This window comes from Sorex araneus, chromosome X (genome assembly GCF_027595985.1).
Source record: "Sorex araneus isolate mSorAra2 chromosome X, mSorAra2.pri, whole genome shotgun sequence".
Classification (NCBI taxonomy): Eukaryota; Metazoa; Chordata; class Mammalia; order Eulipotyphla; family Soricidae; genus Sorex; species Sorex araneus.
In genome coordinates, this window is record NC_073313.1 from 141,413,989 (window position 1) to 141,434,866 (window position 20,878).

The window sequence follows — 20,878 nt, forward strand, 5'->3', positions numbered from 1 at the left end:
TAGCTTGCCGGGTTCTCAGAGAGGGGCGGAGGAATCGAACCCGGGTTGGCTTCGTGCAAGGTGAACGCCTTACCCGCTGTGTATCACTCCTTGGTGAGATCTGTCCTGAGACAATGGAGTCAGGCTGGGGGTATGGCTGTGATTATGGATTATGTAAGCTAGCGGCTGCCGGGGGCTCTGCTTGGGTGGGCATCAGCCTAACTTGCAACCTTCCAATTTACCCCAGTCTGTTCAGCCATGTGCTGGTCTGATATTAACCATGGCTTCTGATCTTTTTCGAGATTTATCTATGGGTCTCTGAAATTAGGCCAATAAATGAGCTTGTATAGCTGAGCCGAAAGTGGTTTGTGGGTGTTGCTCCCACATACCAAACTTTTGGCCATTTAATTTCTTGGTGAAATTGGTCCCAAGTTGTTGGGTATGTCCAAAGCCACAATGGCAGTTTTGGGGTGTCAAGAAGCCTGATACATTCACCCTGCAGGTACAGGTTGACCTGTTGGTGGCACCATACCTCCAGAGTAAGTACTTCTGATGTTCTTTTTGCTTCTCTTGTTTTCTTTGTGGTTTCTTGGAGAACTCTTAAATAAGGTCTCAGACATGAAGATCTTTAAGTTATATTTTCCTGTTATTACACATGAGCCATATTGATATTGTGATAAGGTAAGAAAGAAGGAAAGGATTTGATAACCCTCCTCTTAGTCTTTTAGTGTTCCTGTGATCCTGAAATGCAATCTTTATAAGTACTTTTCATTTCCTCCGTACGAGTTAGATGAACTAGGAATGAGGTGGTTATTTCCATTGCTCCAGATCGGCCAGGTTTTGATAAAACCCAATGTAATTAGTTTTTTTTTTAAATTTACTTTAATTTTTCTTATTTGTATTAAGAGTTGTGATTTACAAAGTTATTGAGAGTTGAGTTTTAGGCATATAACATTTTAACACCAATCCCACCACCAGTGTCAACTTCCCTCCACCAGTGTTCCCGTATTCTGCTGCAACCTCCAAGCCCCCAATCTACCCCATCTTTGCCTGTGAACTTGACAGGCATAGTACAAATTTCCAAGCACATTAAAAAGTTCCAGTTGTTGCAGCTCAGATCTCATGTTTTCATTGTTTTTGAATCTGTGTTTTGGATATTTGGCTATACCACTTTCCCGTATCATCATGCATGCAGCTGATTATGAATTGATCCCTGGCACTAAATATGGTCCCCCAGGGCACTACCAGATGTGGGCTCTGGGCACATATCAAAGAATAGCCACTGAATACTGCTGGGAGTGCTTCCTAAAAACAGGTTTTCAAAAATATAAACAGGCACAAGGGAGATAGCTCGAAGGATCAGTGTAAATGCTTTGCCTGCCGGAGCCCTGGATTTAATCTTATACACCCGGTGGTCTTCTACTGCAGGCTACTCTACTGCCAAGTGTGACCTAAGATTCCCCTCCAGAGAAATTATGAACAATAAAATATTCTACGAAGGGAGATAAAAATAGAGACTACATGTACATGAGTGGTGTGGGTGTGGATGTTGTTGATGTGGGCGGCGAGCTCGGCGTCACCATGATGAATGTGTCAGCTTCACTCTGGCCGCCAGAGAAGCAGCTTGGACTCTTCAGCCTCCTCAGAAGTTCTGATGCTTTTAGTTTTGAGTTGGTTGTGGGCACCGTTCCCAGCCACACTTGGGGGATCAGCCCCACTTCTGGTGGTACATGCAGTGCCAGGGGTCAAACTCAGGACCTCACTCACACAAGACATTGGGTTCTGCCACTCGAGACACATCCCTGGCCCCAACTTGTATGTTATTGCCAGAATTTCGAGGAAATAGGATCTTTATTTAGGATATTTATGGGATATTTATAAAGAAAAGATATTCATTCTTCTCATCAACATTTGGAGTACTTTTTGTTTTGGACTAGATTAACTCAAATAAATATTTGGAGAGCTCATTGCCTTTCTCCTGTCTCTTTCCTTAAATTTATACCTCTCCCCTGTGACAAATGAATTAGCAAATCACTCTTGAATCCAAAGGAAGCTCAGCAGCCCTTTGGATTGAAAACTAACAAATATTTACACACTGGCTTGTGTACATTGTCTGATCTGTTCAAAGAACCAAGCTGTATTAAGTTCTAAAGATCTTTAACTTTTTTTTAAAATGGACCTTGTGCCCTCTCCATTTAAGAATTGGGTAAATGGGACCGGAGCAATAGTACAGGGGGTAAGGTGTTTGCCTTGCACACGGCCAAAACCGGATTCAATCCCTGGCATTTTACATGGCCCTCTGAGAACTGCCAGGAGTGATTCCTGAGTACAGAGCCAGGAGCAAGCCCTGAGCATCACCAGGTGTGACCCCCCCAAACAAAACAAAACAACAAATTGGATGAATAATGCTGCATGGTTCTTTAGTGTAGAAGCAAAGGGAATGACCCTCAAATGTCTGGAATAAAAGCCCTCACATTTTCTACCATTCTGCAGGTTTAGAAGTTTCTGCCTTAAAATTTTGGTTTATACTCCTCCTGGAGGGCTGGAGCGATAGCATAGTGGGTAGGGCGTTTGCCTTGCATGCAGCTGACCCGGGTTCGATCCCTCCTCCCCTCTCGGAGAGCCCAGCAAGCTACCGAGAGTATCTAGCCTGCACAGCAGAGCCTGGCAAGCTACCTGTTGCATATTTGATAAGCCAAAACCAGTAACAACAAGTCTCACAATGGAGACGTTACTGGTGCCTGCTTGAGCAAATCGATGAGCAATGGGATGACAGTGACAGTGACAGTGATTCATCCTGGAAGAGAATGATGCAGAAACTCGCATGGCAGAGCCTGGCAAGCTACCTGTGTTGTATTCTATATGCCAAAAACCGTAACAATAATGGGCCTCATTCCCCTGACCCTGAACGCAACAGGGATGAATGGAGAAATTACTGGTACCCGCTCGAGCAAATCGATGAGCAATGGGAATACGGTGATATGTTTATATGTACATAACTTTTACCATAGTATGTTATAACTGTTCTATTTTATTAGTTATTACTGTCAAACTCTTACTATACCTATTTATAAGGAAAACTTTTAAAGCATGTATGAATAGGAAAAAGCATAATAAAAGGCTGGAGAGATAGTAGAACAAGTAAGGTGTTTGCCTTGTACATTGCCAATCCAAATTTTGATACATGATACCACATATAGTTCCCTGACCACAGAAATGGTAGGTGTTATTCAAAAATAAAAATTAAAAAAATTATATAGAGAGTATAAATATTTAGTTCATATAGATAAATTATGACTCACAGTTTCTAGCATTCATTGTGAATCTCTGAACACATTCCCCCTGGATTAGGGACCGACTATTGTACCTTGAGTACAGGATTTTTATTTTAATCACCATGTGGAAAGTTACAAAGCTTTCAGGCTTAAGTCTCAGTTACACAATGCTTGAACACCCATCCCTTCACCAGTGCACATATTCCACCACCAAGAACCACAGTAAACCTCCCCCCGACCTCCCCACTGCCCCATCCCCCACCCCGCCTGTGTAGCTGGTAAATTTCACTTTACTTTCTCTTTACTTTGATTACATTCAGTATTTCAACAAAAAGCTCACTATTATTGTTTGGAGATTCCCCCTCCCCCTCCGAAGTCGGACCTCCTGGAAAGGAAGCATTTGATAATTTGTTTTACATTGCTGAGAATGAAGAGATATGAGGTCGTGTGGCCAGAATAGCGACCGAGAGGTTTTGGATTTCTGTATTTGAGTATTTTAGTAACTAAGTCCAGAGAGATATCTGCCAGAAGTTGCATCATTGCCAACTTGTACTTCTCAGTTACATTATATTCCACATATGAGTGCAATCTTTCTATGTCTGTCTCTTTCTTTCTGACTCATTTCACTCAACATGATACTTTCCATGTTGATCCACTTATATGCAAATTTCATGACTTCATATTTTCTGACAGCTACATAGTATTCCATTGTGTAGATGTGTCAAAGTTTCTTTAACCAGTCATCTGTGTTTGGGCACTCCGGTTTTTCCAGATTGTGGCTATTGTAAACAGTGCTGCACTGAACATAGAAATGCAAATGTCAAGGGTATCCTTATAGGGATCACACTGAATTTGTACAATGCTTTGGGGAGTATTGCCATTTTGGTAATATTAATTCTTCCAATCCATGAGCAGGGGATAGCTTTCCATTTCCTCGTGTCCTCTTTTATTTCAAGTACAGGATATTTTTAAGGAGAGCAAAAATTTTTTTTTGTTTTTGGGTCACACCTGGCGATGCACAGGGGTTACTCTTGGCTCTGCACTCAGGAATTACTCCTGGCGGTGCTCAGGGGACCATATGGGATGCTGGGATTTGAACCCGGGTCGGCCGCGTGCAAGGCAAACGCCCTACCTGCTATGCTATCACTCCAGCCCCTGAGCAAAATTTTGTTGAGGAGAATAAAATCTTTCGTGCAACCTCTTACATGTCCAAGTGTTTTCTCTTCTCTTTTTGAATTTGAATTTAATTTTTGCTTTTGGGGGACACAACCGGCAGTGCTCAGGGGTAACTTCTGGCTCTGCACTCAAGAATTACTTCTATCCGTGCTTTGAGGACCATATGGAATGCTGGGGATTGAACCAAGGACAGCTGTGTGCAAATCAAACACCCCACCCAATGTACTATGTCTCCAAATCCTCTTTTAAAAAGATTTAAAAAGTGAGATTTTGTGGTTTACAATGCTATTAATAATGGTTTGTCTTGCACATAATTATTTTTATTTTTAATTATTGAATCACCGTGGAATACAGTTACAAAGCTTTCATGATTAAGTTTCAATCATACAATGATCAAACACCCATCCCTCCAACAGGGTACATTTTTCACCACCAATGTCCCCAGTATCCCTCCTGCTATCCCCACCCCTGTCTCTATGGCAGACAGTTTCCTTCTTACTCTCTCTCTTCTTTTGGACATTATGGTTTGCAATACAGATAATAAGAGACCATCATGCTTGGTCTTCTATCTACTTTCAGCACACATCTCCCATCCCGAGCAATCCCTCCCACCATCATTGACTTAGTGGTTCCTTCTCTATCCCAGCTGCCTGCTCCCTCAGCTCATGAGGCAAGCCTCCAACTATGGAGCACTCTTCCTGACCCTTGTTTCTACTGTCCTTGGGTGTTAACCTTGTATTATTTTATTTTGTATTCCACAAATAAGATGCACATAATTTTTAAATTAAAAAAAATTTTATTGAATCACTGTGAGATAGTTACAAGATTTCATGTTTGGGTTACAATATCACCATGATCAAACACCCATCCCACCACCAGGGCAGATTCCCCACCACCAATATCCCAGGTATACCCCCCCTTTTCCACCCTACCCCTGCCTCTAAGGCAGACAATATTCCCCATACTGTCTCTCTACTTTTGGGTATTATAGCTTGCAACACAGACACTGAGAGGTCATCATGTTTGGTCCATTATCTACTTTCAGCATGCATCTCCCATCCCAACTGGTTCCTCAAGCCATCATTTTCTTAGTGATCCCTTCTCTATTCCATCTTCCTTCTCCCCTCAACTCATGAAGCAGTACTCCAGCTATGGGGCAATCCTCCTGGCCCCTGTATCTACCGTCCTTGGGTGTCAGCCTCATGTGATGCTACCCTACACTCCACAAATGAGTGCAGTCCCTCTATGTCTGTCCCTCTCTTTCTGACTCATTTCACTTAGAATGATACTCTCCATGTTTATCCATTTATAAGCAAATTTCATGATTTCATCTCTCCTAACAGCTGCATAGTATTCCATTGTGTAGATGTGCTAAAGTTTCTTTAACCAGTCATCTGTTTTAGGTCATTCGTGTTGTTTCCATATTTTGGCTATTGTGAGCAGTAACATGCACATAATTTTAACACCACATTTATCACCAGTGTATCTCCTCCCTCTCCCAAGGACACCAAGATCACCCTCCTCAGTCCCCCCAATAAATTGTATGAATCAACTCTCCTGATATGTTCCCTTTGGACCTTTGTTGCTACCTTGCTGTATTCCTTTATTGTCATGAAATACAATACCATGATTTACTATGTACCATAAAACTCTGAAAAACTATTTTGAAGAGTTTAATTCAACAGCATTGAATAGATTTATAATTCTGTGCAACCATCACTTCTTTTTTTTTCAATCTGGACTTTATTGATCTAATAAAATTATATTAAGAATTGAAATGAATTATACATTATTGTGCTCATGTTTCCCCCAAAGTTCGAGAACCCATCCCTTCACCAGTGCTCATTCTCTACCACCAGTAAACCCAGCATCCCTCCCACCCTCCCCAGTCCCGTCTCCCCTCCACCCCACACTGCCACTATGGTAGGGTATTCCCTTTTGTTCTCTCTCTCTCTGATTAGGTGTTGTGGTTTGCAATAAAGGTGTTGAGTGGCCATTGTGCTCAGTCTCTAGTCTACATTCGGCACGCATCACCCTTCCCCCGCATGACCTCCGACCACATTTTACTTGGTGTTCCCTTCTCTGAGTTGCCCAGAATGAGAGACCAGCCTCCAAGCCATGGAGTCAACCTCCTGGTACTTATTTCTACTATTCTTGGGTGTTAGTCTCCTAGTCTATTATTCTATATTCCACAGATGAGTGCAATCTTTCTATGCCTGTCTCTCTCTTTCTGACTCATTTCACTTAGCATGATACTTTCCATGCTGATCCACTTATATGCAAACTTCATGACCTCATTTTTTCTAACAGCTGCATAATATTCCATTGTATAGATGTACCAAAGTTTCTTCAACCAGTCATCTGTTCTAGGGTACTCAGGTTTTTTCCAGATTCTGGCTATTGTAAACAGTGCTGCGATGAACATATAAGTGCAGATGTCATTTCGACTATACTTTTTTGCTTCTCTGAGATATATTCCCAGCAGTGGTATTGCTGGGTCAAATGGGAGCAACTGTCACTTCTAACTTTACATCAATCCAAATGGAGACCAATAGTTATTAAATAGTAATACTCATTTCTTCCTGTACGCAGCTTCTGATAAGCTTAAAACCACAATGATTCTCTTTCTACTAATTTGCCTATTCTAAAAAATGCATATGAACAGAATCATGTAGTATGCTATATTTTATATGTCACATTTTCACTTAGTTTGTTTTCTCTTTATATCCAGTGTCTTAGAAGTATGGTTGACAAACATTGTATTATTTAAGGTGTAAAAGTAATATTTTGATATGTAACTAAAACTTTGTATGATTACAAATTTGTTATATAGTGAAATGATTCACATGAGGTTTTCAAGGTTTATTCACATTGTACCATGTATCAGTATTTAATTCCTTTTTAGGACTAGGACTAAATAATATCTGTAGTATGATTACATAGAATATTAATGGAAGACCTCTAAGAGAGAAGAGCAGCAGTGTTTGCCGATGCTGCAGAACCTAGGAAAAGTATTCACAACACTCGCCTGTCCTTTGGCAACTACGAGCCCTAGAGGACTGCCCTCCGACATCCAGATGGATCTATCACATCTTCCAGAAGGGCAATGGAGAGGATTATACATGGATTCTACTCGGATCTCTTCGACAGCCACATCCACCTGCCCACATACCAAATTCCGCAGGATGGATATGTCATTCCCAACGTCCTCCCTTCCAAAATCCGACACCCCATTTTGTCAGTAACGACGCATACAGCACCTGGTCCAGACAAGATCAGACCCAAACACCTGAAGAAATTGCTGCCAGTACTTGTCAATACACTGGCTCAGCACTTCACATGTTACTTGTCCGTACATAAAGTTCCATCCCAATGGAAAACCAACAGGACCGTTTTGTTGTACAAGAAGGGAGGCATCCACAACATCGGCAACTATTGCCCAATCTGCCTGTTGTCCGTCATCTACAAGTTCTTCACTTGAGTCATCCTGAATAGAGTAGGCAGAACACTAGACGAAGAACAACCATGGGAACAAGCCAGGTTCTGAAAAGGTTTCAGCATGATCGACCATATCCACACAGTGACCAACCTCATTGAAGTTTTGTGAGAGTTCAAGATGCCTCTCTGTCTAACGTTCACCAATTTAAAGAAGGCCTTTGATTCTGTTGATACTGAAGTGGTCATCGAAGCCCTAGCCAAACAGGGTGTTCAAACTCAGTATATCAAGATCCTCTTCAAGCTGTATTATGGGTTCACCACAGGGATCTCACCATTCTACAAGGAAGTTGACGTAAAGAGAGGGTGATACCATTTCACCGAGAATCTTCAGTGCCACCCTCGAGAATGTCATGTGACGACTGGAATGGAAAGGAATGGGAGTGAAGATAAACGGTCCGCAACTAAACCCCTTCTGCTTTGCTGATGACATCATTCTAATAACACCAAACATTAGCCAAGTGGCACAAATGCTGACCAACTTTGACTGCAAGTGTGGAAAGGTCGGACTGCAGCTGAATCTCTCCAAAACAATGTTCATGAAAAACAAACTAGTTCCTGATGTTCCATTTGCTCTCAATGGAATTCACATCTCTGAATGCAGCAGCTATGTGTACCTGGGTCGAGAACTCAACATGAGGAAAGACTTGGTGCCAGAACTGCACAGGAAGAAGAGAGCAGCGTGGAATGCTTTCAAGAGCGTCAAAGAATTGGTTAAGAGGACGAAGAACTCCGACTCCAGGCACATCTTTTCGAATCCACCATTCTTCCTGCACTAACATACACTTCAGAGACCTGGGGCCTACAAAAACAGGATGAGAATGCTATTCGGGTATCCCAAAGAGGAATTGAAAGAGGTATGCTTGGAGTATCACGTTTCACTCAAGTGAGAGAAGGAATACAGAGTTCCAACCTCCGTAGATAATCAAGAATCAGGGACTCTGTCTCATTTGCTAAGGCATCTAAAATCAGATGGGCGGGACACATAATGCTACTTAGAGATGACCCCTGGACTAGAGCTGTTACTGACTGGATTCCACCAGACGTCAAAAGACCACGTGGCCGCCCACCTACGAAATGGTCAGACTTCTTCATCAAAACTCTGAATGAACGGTTTGAGGCTCTTCATTTTCCTTGAGCGAGCAGATACCATTGGGCTACACTAGCATGTGACAGGAATGAATGGAAAAATTACTGGTGCCCGCTCAAACAAATCGAAGATCAATGGATGATAAGTGATACAAGTGATCACATTTTGTCTATCAATTGGTAGACATCTGATTAGTCCACTTTTTGGCTATTATGAGCAGTGATTCTATAAACATATGTGTTTGAATGTATTTTTGAACATCTATTTTTAATTATTTTGCGTATATGCCTAAGGGTCACATTGCTTGGTCATATAATAATTCTCTTTATCTTGCTGAGAAGTTGCTAAAATGTTTTTATAGAAACCATACCACTTTACAACCACACTTGCAACATGATGGGGTCTAAACTCTTGCACATCCCCACTAATTCTTGTAATTTTCTAGTCTTTTCTTTTGTGTTTTGGGGCCATTACTGGCTGTGCTCAGGGCTTACTCCTGACTCTGTGTTTAGGGAACACTGCCGATAGAACTTGGAGGACCATATGCAGAGCTGGGGATCAAACTTGGGTCAGTTGCATGCAAAGCAAGCTCTTTTTCATTGAATCACTGTGAGATACAGTTACAAAGCTTTCATGATTGAGTTTCATTCCACACAATGATCGAACACCCATCCCTAAACCACTGTTCATTTTCCACCTCCAATGTCCCCAGTATCCCTACCACCACCCCTACCCCATCTCACTCCCTACCTCTAGGTGGCAGGCACTTTCCTTCTTACTCTCTCTCTCTCATCTTGGGCATTATTATTTGCAATACAGATACAGAGAGGCAATCATGTTGCATTCTTTGTCTACTTTCAGCACACATCTCTCATCCTGCTTGCCCTCCAACCATCATTGATTTAATGATACCTTCTCTATCCCAACTGCCTTCTCCCCTGCACAAGGGGCAGGCTTCCAACTGTGCAGCAATCTTCCTGGTCCTTGTCTCTACTGTCCTTGGGAATTAACCTCATATTATGTTATTTTATATTTCACAAGTGAGTGCAGCGATTCTATGTCTGTCTTTTTCTGACTCATTTCACTTAGCATGATACTCTCCATGTCCATCCACTTATAAGCAAATTTCATGATTTCATCTTTTCTTTTTTAAAAAATTAATTAATTTATTTTTTAATTGAATCACCATGAGAAAAGTTACAAAACTTTCAGGTTTAAGTCTCAGTCATACAATGATCAAACACCCATCCCTTCACCAGTGCACATGTTCCACCACAAAAAACCCCAGTGTACCTCCCATCCCACCCACCCCCCGCCTGTGTGGCTAATGATATTCACTTTACTCTCTCTTTACTTTGATTATATTCAATATTTCAACAGAAAACTCACTATTATTATTTGGAATTTCCCCCTAACAATCAGACCTGCTGAAAGGGCATCATTTGATAATTTGTTTTCCATTGCTTAGAATGAAGAGCATATGAGGTCTCAGCCATGTGGTTCTAGACCTCTGGTATTTAGTAACCAAGTCCAGAAAAATTTCTGCCAGAAGTTGCATCACTGCAAGCTGTAACTGTTTATTGGGTTCTAAAAGATGGTGGTCGCCATGCCACCGCTGAAAGAAAAGGCCGAGGGAGAAAAACCTTTCCCCTCCCAGGGCGGCATGGGGCAGTAGAGTTCACAGTCTAGAAGCATTTCTGCAAGATGCCGCTGGGTGCTGAAAGTAGTTAGTGGGCCTCCGGGATCATGATCGCTTAGGAACGGAGGAGCCGTTTGTGTGTGGCTGCTCGGGGTCTCGTCTTGACTTCATCTTTTCTAACAGCTGCATCAATCCCGCTCACAATAACGCTTCAGAAAACCAAGTACCTCGGAATCAGCTTAACTAAATAGGTGAAGGTCCTATACAAAGGAAACTACAAAACACTACTTGAAGAAATAAAAGTGGAGGGGGCTGAAGCATAGTACATCAGGTAGGGCGTTTGCCATGCAAGCGGCCAACTTGGTTCAATTCCCAGCATCCCATATGGTCCCCCGAGCACCACCAGGAGTAATTCCTCAGTGCAGATCCAGGAGTAATCCCTGAGTATCGCTGAGTGTGACCCAAAAAGCAAAAATAAATGAATAAATAAATAAAAGAAAAAATAAAAGAAAGAAAAAGAGGAGCTGGAGCAATACTAGAGCGGGTAGGGCATTTGCCTTGCACACAGTGGACCCGGGTTCAATCCCTGGCATCCCATATGGTCCTCCAAGCAATACCAGGAGTAACTCCTGAGTGCAGAGCCAGGAATAACCCTGAGAATTGCAAGGTGTGACCCAAAAGCAAAAAAAAAAAGAAAGAAAATAGGACACAAGGAAATGGAGACACATCCCCTGCTCATGGATCAGGAGGATTAATATTGTTAAAATGGCATTACTCCCCAAAGTGTTATACAGATTCAATGTTATACAGATTCCTATAAGGATACACATGACATTTTTCAAATAAATAGACAAAACACTCCTGAAATTCCTGTGGAATAATAAACCACCATGAATAGCTAAAGCAATCATTGGGAAAAGAAAATGGGGGCATCACATTCCCCAACTTCACACTGTAGCATAAAGTGGTAGTAATTAAAATAGCATGATATTGGAATAGACACAGACCTGCAGACCTATGAAGCAGAGTTGAATATTCTGACACAGATTCTCAAATATGTATCACTGTAGCACTATCGTCCCGTTGCTCATTGATTTGCTCTAGCGGGCACCAGTAACGTCTCCATTATGACTTGTTACTGTTTTTGGCATATTGAATATGCCACGGGTAGCTTACCAGGCTCTGCCGTGTGGGCAGGATACTCTCGGTAGCTTGCTGGGCTCTCCAACAGGGATGGAGGAATCGAACCTGTGTGCAAAGTAAACACCCTATCTGCTGTGCTATAGCTCCAGTCCCATCATGATATTACTTGTCACTTGTCATCACTTGTCATCCCATTGATCTTTGATTTGCTCGAGTGGGTGCTAGTAATGTCCCCATTTGTCCCTGTTGCGTGCTAGTGTAGCCCAATGATATATGCTTGCTCCAGGAACAGGAAGAGCCTCAAATCATTCATTCAGGATTTAGACAAAGATATCTGACCATCTTGTTCTTTTGATGTCCCATGGGATCCAGTTGGTAACAGCGCTAGTCCAGCGGTCATCTCTGAATCGCATTACGTGTCTGGCCCATCTGATTTTTGATGCCTTGGCAAATCAGACAGCATCCCTGATTCTTAACCATCGAGGGAGGTCAGAACTCCGGATTCCTTCTCTCACTTGAGTGAAACGTGATACTCCTAGCATGGCTCTTTCAATTCCTCTTTGGGATACCCAAATAGCGATCTCACCCTGTTTTCATAGGGCCCAGGTCTCTGAGGCATATGTTAGTGTTCTTTCTGCACTAACATTCTCAAATATATGTTCACTTAATCTTTGATAAAGGAGCAAAGAATGTGAAGTGAAGCAAGGAAAGCCTCTTCAACAAGTGGTGCTGGAAAACTGGATAGCTACATGAGAAAAAAGAAACGGAGACTTCTTTCTAATGCCAGGCACAAAAGTCAGATCAAAATGGATTAAAGACCTCAATATCAGACCCAAATCCATAAGATGGAGATTTATGGAGGCTTCATGGAGAAAAATGTATGCAAAGCAAGCTCTTTAACTCCTGTTCTATCTCTTTGGCCCCTGTGTGTTCCTTTAAGATAAATTGTACTTAATATAGTTATAATTGACCTTAAGTACTACTGAGCTGTGTAGTCAACCCAAAATGTAAGTTTATGGTAAAGTTTCTTCCTGTATCATGTATAGAAATTCTTTTTCTGGGGATTGGAGAGATATGGAGACAAGTGAGAGAAGGAGTCCAGAGTTCTGGTCTCCCTCGATGGTTACCTTGCCTGTGGCTGAGCCAGGTTCGATCTTTGACACTGCATATGGTTCCCCAAGCCTGCCAGGAGTGTTTCCTGAGTGCAGAGAAAGGAGTAAGCCCAGATCACTGCCAGAATGTCCTCAAACAAAACCAAAACAAGATAGAGAAAATATTTTTCTTATGTGTTTGTTTAGAATCTTTGGAAATTTCTTGAAAAATTATCCTACTAAAAAGTGACTTTAAATTGCATTCCTTAGAGATCCATACCATAATAAATGCCATTAGAGGTAAAATTCCTATACACAAGAATCACTTTTAGAAGGCCCATTCATTTCAGGTAGGATGTTGAATAAAAGAATCATAACTTCTATTGTTTCTTCCAAGTGTGAGACTTATGCAGGGAAGTAAAGAAAAGCAGAGAGGGAACTACTCATTTCTAAATTTAGTGTTTACCAGTCCCAAATTTGGAATCACCAACACTGATATTTAAAGAGAGATCTGCAAGGAGTCAGTAGGATGCCTTAGCTTGGGTTTTGGAGTTGTCAATATTTCTGTGGCTTTTTCAGCATTTCCAAACCAAATTTGTTATTCTGTAGGTATAGAAACCTAGTTTAGTCAGTTCATTCAAAGATGATCAAATTCAGAACTCAGTTTAATTCTGTGGTAAAAGTTGCACTATAGTGGTTTTCTTAATGGAATTAAAAAATAATTAAACCTCTATGAGATAAACAGCTATAAAGTTGTCCATAATTGGTTTCAGTCATACAATATTCCAACACCTGTCCCTTCACCAGTGTACAATTTCTACCACCAATGTCCCCAATTTGCCTCCTTTCATCCCTCACCCCCAGTCTGCCTCTATGGCAGATGCTTTTCTTCTCTCTCTCTCTCTGAAAATCAAAAGTGATCTATGGTTTGCGGTACAGGTACTGTACGGTAGGTATATCCCTTTACCTACCTTTAGCACTCATTTTAAAAATTAATTTTATTTTTAATGTTTTTGGCATATTGAATACACCATGAGTATCTTGCCAGGCTCTGCCGTGTGGGCTAAATACTCTCGGTAGCATGCCTGGCTCTCCGAGAGGGGCGAAGGAATCAAACCCAGGTCGGACTTGTGCAAAGCAAACGTCCTACCCTCTGTGCTATCGCTCCAGCCCAACAAGTCTCACAATGGAGATGTTACTGGTGCCCACTTGAGCAAATCAATGAGCAATGGGATGACAGTGATACAGTGATACAGTGAATTTTATTTTTATAAAGTTGTTCACGATAATTTATTGCATTCAATATTCTAACACCAATTCCACCACCATTACACCTTCCCACTACGATTATTTCGAATTTTCCCAACCACCACTCAATAGCAGGACCTAAATAATTTATTTTGTATTGCTTGTTATGAATAGTTCACTAAAATCATCAAAAAAGTTTCCTTAGGAGAAAGTATGTGAAAATTATTGCATCTCACCCTGGAGCCATTAAGCCTTTGTGGAGGAGAATGGGCATTGGTGGAGGAATGTAAATGATCACTGTATGACTGAAATGCAAACATGAAAGTTCATAAGTTTGTAACTATAATTCACGATGATTCACTAATAAAAATTTTTGAAAAATGGGCTGTTCATTAAAACAGGTAGTACATACAAAGACTCCAGAATTTTAGGAATATCTCACTTGCTTCGTCTTGCATTCAGTTTCACAATAAAAGTACCATCATCTTTCAACATATCATGTGGAATTGAAGCAAATGGTAGTAATTTAAGTGTAACTTCAACAAGGGAAAGCATGGCCTACCCTGTGGAAAGTCTGTGGTATGATACTGGTGTTTTAAATGGAATTACTGCTCAATATCACCACAGAACTAGAATTTCATCCTTGGGAGGTCAGTATCCTTCAGTCCCCGATAAAGACTGAAAGAGCTGTAGCCTTTCAGAATCTACAGGTTCATGTTGTTGAAAATTTGCATGCTGCTGCATAAAAATGCCTTGCTTAATTCTTTGTACTGCCCTGGATTATGTAGCACTGTAGCAACTGTCCTCCTGTTGTTCATCAGTTTGCTCGAGCGGCCACCAGTAACGTCTCCATTGTGAGACTTGTTGTTACAGTTTTTGGCATATTGAATCCGCTACAGGTAGCTTTCCAGGCTCTGCTGTGTGGGAAAGATACTCTCATACTCTCAGTAGCTTGCTGGGCTCTCTAAGACGGACGGAGGAATCAAATCCGGGTCTGCCGCGTGCCAGGCAAACATTCTACCCACTATGCTATCGCTCCAGCCCGCCCTGAATTATAGGATTAGAAAAGTTACATCAAAGAAGTTACAATTCTTGTTCAGAACAACTTTACAGTGTAAGAATGACTTTGATTGGATTTGATATGTCATCGTGTTCTGAAACAAGTTGCTGAACAGTTTCTCAACGTGAAGTGAGGGCTTGGTCTATTTGGTGCAAGACCCAATACTGTGGAGTGAAATTTGAGAAGAGAATGGAGACAGTCCATGCTGTGCTTGTCGCAGGAAGTGTTGTCACAGGAAGAGCAGTAGTGAATGCATTCAGTGTTCTCCAGCATGTCCCTGGTGCTGGACCACATGTCAAGGGAAGCGGCAGTGCCACCAGCCCTCTGTACCAAGATGTTCCCAGTGGAATTAACCTATCATTTGACATTTCTGATTTTAATAACAGCTACTCCAGTTCTGGACTCTTTGGCATTTATACCATTTCATAGGTTACATCTGCTGGAGATGTAAAGAATGCTGCGTATAGCCAAGTAAAATCAACTGCTCGGGGACGTCTTTCCAAGAATTCCAGAACAAGCTGAAAGTTGGATACTTCTAGTAAATGGAGTCTTCTGAAGGTTTCCTGGGTGAAGTTAGGTCTCAGGCTCTAGTTGCTGGTTTGTGCCACCATCACAGTCCTTCAGCAAATTGACTCAGTAACTGATGCTGATGTCACAAAGGCTGCAAAGAAAATTGTTTCTGGCTGGAAGTCAGTGGCAACAAGTGAAAATTTGGGGCAAAAAACATCAGAGTCAAAAATCTAATAAAACTCTTTTCTTTACCCCCCAATAAGGTGAAATATCTTAAAAAGCTTAAAATGTAGATCATTACTCTTAGTTGTCCTAAAGTCAGTAAAGCATTATATATGCGTATATATATATTAAGAAGTTCAAATTCATTGGTCTGTATACTTAGAATGAGGTTCTACCCTTATCCTATGTTGCTCAAAGTATTGGTATCTTGCACTTCTTTTATTTATTTACTTATTTGTTTTGCTTTTTTGGGTCACACCTGGCGATGCTCAGGGATTATTCCTGGCTCTGTATTTAGGAATTTCCCCTGGTGGTGCTTGGGGGGACCATATGGGATGCTGGGGATTGAACCAGTGTCAACCTGTGCAAGACAAATGCCCTCCCCGCTGCACTATCACTCTGGCCCAGTATCTTGCATTTAGCACCCTTTAACCTTTAACTTATGATCTGATGCAGTAGCTCTGTTTTTTCTCTGAGTCTAGCTTAGGGTTTTTCAATCTTGTTTACTCTTTAAAAATACATTTCTTGGTTTCATTGACACTTTGTGTTGTTTTCTTGATTTTGATAACATTGATTCATATTCTTATTTTATAAATTCCCTCCTAATTACTTGGGGATTCATTTATTGTTCTTTCTGTAGTTTCTCAATATGTGAGTTTAGCTTATTTATTTTAGATTTTTTAAATTTTCTGATGTAAGCCTTCATTGCTATGAACTGATCTCTTAGAATTGCTTTTGCTGTCCTATAGGTTAGGTTCTTGATAGTTGTGCCTTTTTGTCTTTCATTTTGAAGAATTGTTTTATTTCTTCTTAACATCCTTTTTGAACCAATGGTTGTTCAATAGTATGTTGTTAAGTTTTCAACTATGTGTTCTTTTTCCAACCATTTCTGTTCTTCCCCACCCAACATTTTCTTTTTGGTTAATTTCTACTTTCATTGTAGTCTTTCTACTTACACTTTTACTTACATTCTAGTCTGAGAAGTTACTTAACCTTACCTCTATATACGTAACATTATGGGCACTTATTTTGAATCTTAGCGTGCAGTCTCTCCTGAAAAAATGGTCCATATACACTGAAAATGAATATACTCAACTTTTGGGTGGGGCGTGTTCTGCACATGTTTATTAATTTCAGCTCTTTAAATTCATTAGAGTTCTTGTTTCCTTATTATCTATCTGGTTGATGTGTCTAGTGATGAATGTTGAAATCTAGCACTAATATTGTCTTGCCATTGATGGATTTCATAAAGTCCACAATTAATTGTTTTAACTACTTTGCCGTCCCTCAGTTGGTGTATATAGATTTTGGGCATTCACTCTCATTGGTGCTCGTGGGGTGATGCAGTTCTTGGGATTAACCCTGAAGCTCCCTCATGAAAGTAAATTTGAGCCATTTGAGCTCTCTCCCCAGACCTGGATGTATGTATGTTAATGAAAGTTAAATCCTCTTGATATATTTTCCATTGCTATCTTTTATGATCTCCTTTAATTGGAATGCTAATTGGTTTGATAAAATTATGGCCAAATACTTTTTTAGACTCCATTTGTCTGTATGATTGCTTTCTATCCTTTAACTCTGAGCCTGTGTTTATGGTGAGAGTTCAGTTGTATCTCTCTTTCATAAGCAAGTAATTGTATTTTATTAGTCTTTTATAAGCAGCAAAAGTCTGAATTTTGTTTCCTGATCCCTTTAGTCACTATGTGCCTTTTGTTTGGGTTGATTAGTCCTTTGACAGTTAGGAAAATTATTGACAAAGAGGAATTTATTGCCATTTTAAAAATATTTTTCTCCGTGTTTTTACAATTTGGCTTTGTTCCTTTGAACTTTCCTTATTTTCTCTGCATGCACTTTTAGGCTTCTCTTTGATGTGATCATCTTCCATTTGCCTCTTCTAGTTATTTTCTCCTAGATATTTTTGCTTTGAGGTTGGATTGAAACTCTACATTTATTACTTTTTAAATTTATGTTAAGTTCACTCTAAAAGTTCCTTTTATTATTTTATCATTTATTTTATTATTTATTTTCTTCATCATTTCCATATTTATGACTTTTATGTATTTTTTTCCGTAGGGGAGTGTTCTTACTTTTTTAGTAGACAAATTTATATTTCTTACAGAGCTGGTTTAGAGGCAGTAAATGCCTTTAGCTTGTTTAATGCCTTTAGTTTGTTTTAAAATATGTGTTTTATCACTCCTTCAAATCTGAGTGATAACCCTGCAGGACTAGAAGATTCTTGGTAGAAAACTTGGAAGTTTTTTTACTCAAGACTTTGAATATATCATAGCATTCCCTTTTGCCTGAAAAGTTTCATTTATGAAATCTGATGTGAATCATATGGGGGTACCTTTATATGTGAGTCTTTGCCTTTTTTTTTGCTGTTTGTATGAGTTTATCGCTCTGTTTGGATGTTGTCATTTAGATTACAGTGTATATTGATGTTCTTTGATTTGGACTTATTTAGTTTGAAACCCTTTGGGATTTCTGGATCAGGGCACATATATACTTTCTTATGTTAGAGGCATTCTTAGCTTTTATTGCTTCTACCAACAATTCATTTTTTTCTCTTTACATTTGAACTTCTGATGATGGAGATGTTGTTTTTCTTAATGCAGACATATATATTTCCAATTTTTATTCACTTTTTGTTTTGTTTTGAAGCCACACTTGTTGGTTCTCAAGAGTGTTTCCTGAAAATTCTTAGGGAGGCATATGATACTAATGATTGGATTTGGGCATTTCACATGCAAAGGATGTGCTCCAGACTGTTGATCTATATCTCCAGCCCTGTTCTCTTAATTTTTAAAAATTCTTACTACCTTTTCCTGTTGGTACCTTGTACTCAAGGTCACTGATTCAAGTTTTGACTTCTGTTCTGATGCTGAGGTTCCCTTTCTTTTTCTTTTTTAAGTTTAGCTATTATATTCTTTGCTCCTTAATTTATGTTTGGATGTTTTTTCCATACTTTCCAGAAGATTATTTATTATATATTCCATTGATTTATTTATTTTATTTAACATTAATAACATTGATGCTTTGAAGTATTCCTTGGACAGTTTAGAAAGTACTGTTATATCTGAATACCTTCCTGGGTTTTGTCTCCATTCATCAAAGTAACTGAATTACTCCATTTTTATTTTCATTATGCTTGTTGCTTCATGAGGATTACAAATGATGATTTGAATACAAGCTGACCTGAGCAAAGAACAAGCACTTACGTTTGCAAAATTGAACCAATGCCTATGACTGAGTTTGTATGGTTATGGATGACAACTGGGGATCTGTGGTCTTATGGGCCCTGTAGATGCAGTAGAACCAAACTCTAATTGGCCTGGGCTCTGACCCAGGCTTCACAGTTGTTGATATCTGGCAACCGATGTGGAATCATAGCCCAGACAGCCTGAGCAGCAACTGGGGATTGTGGTTACATGTACTCAAATCAGCTGTTCAGCAAGTTGATCTTCATAGCAACTGGGGGATTTGCATTTGCCAGTACTGGCTGCAATTATAGACCCAAATTTCAGGAGATTTAGGTAGCAACCTGTGGTCTGATGCTGTGATAGACCTGTGTTTGGATAGAACTGTGGCACCTTGTTAGATACTGTAGTTCATGGGTGTCCCCACGTGCCTGAGTGTTACATTAAAGCAATTCTGTAAGATGACGAGGGGTACCACAGTATCTGCTACCCTATAATATATTTGTGTTGAGTTTTATCACATCTGTTGTGTTACCCAGTGTACTAGTTTTCTATTAGACTGGCTTTTTACTAGTTTTGAAAGATGTGGCATGAGTAGCAAGAGAATTCAGGCTTATGTGAATACAAGAGTAGCTGCGAGTCAGATTCTTTCAACTTTGAGGGGTTGATTAGGCTTTAGATGCCCCAAAGTATTTGAATATCAGTGGGACATTTTTAAATGCTCCAAAGTATTTGAATATCAGTGAGAAGGACCTATATATGTTCAAACATCTATGGGAGAGAGGGTTTCTTAATAACCAGAACTTAGCAGACTGGCACCTGCCCTGTTCTATTCCCTGAGACTGAATGAAATCCTCTTGCTAGTTGTCAACATTTCCAGAGGTCTTGCTTGCTATTCCACCATGGTGAGCTGGTCATGGTAAAGTTAATAGGCATGGGTAAGCAAGTGTCAGTCTGCCAAGATACTGCTCAGCTGTTGATCTGATGAGCAAGGCTCACCTCCAGGATGGCTGTTCCCAGTTGCTGCTGAGAGTAATAAGGCCACTGTTAGTGCTGGCTCCTGCCAGATCCCAGTCTTTGTTACATTTAGCAGGTGCAAGCACAAAAGCTGGACTTCAGCAAAACCTCTGTGCTCAGAAAACTTTATCTCTGGGTCAAGATTTAAGTACAGTGCTGAATTTCAGTTTTCTTTCTTTTCTCAGTGCAAGCTTGAACTATCAGTCTTATGTACATTTTTTTTTTATTTTGGAAGCCAAATCCAGTGGTGCTCAGGAATTTTTCCTGGCTTTACTCTCAGGGTTCATCCTTGGAGATATGCAGGGAACCAAATGGGATGTGGGGGATTGAACCCTAGGTCAGCCATAATCAGGGCAAGCACCCTACCCACTGTACTGTTGTTCCAGCCTCAGATCCAGCTTTGAAACTTCTCCACTCCCAGGAGTTGCATTCCTTAGCTCTGAAATCAGCAGTAGCTCTGTGTTCCCTAGTGGATTTTCTCAGCGAGGTTTCATTCAGGATTCTGTGCTTAATTTAGGTTTTATAAATCCTTTTTGTGGTGGGGTCTCCCAAAAATTCCTCAGGAGGCCCAGAGTGGGGCCCACCAGTGATTCTCAGGCAAATGGGCTGGTGGTTGAATGCCAAGGGCCCTAAAACGAAGTGTTGTTACAGCCCTGAAATGCTGAGAATTACCCAAGTTACCAGACAATGCTGGGGGGAGGAACTCATGACTCACCCCTGCCAATGCTGGGGTCTC

General features: G+C 40.5%; 1 pseudogene; it reads left to right on the forward strand.

Annotated features, from left to right (window-relative positions):
- The first annotated feature begins 1,500 nt into the window (after positions 1-1,500).
- Positions 1,501-15,940, forward strand: LOC101549070 (cytochrome b-c1 complex subunit 2, mitochondrial-like; annotated as a pseudogene).
- Positions 15,941-20,878: the final 4,938 nt, after the last annotated feature.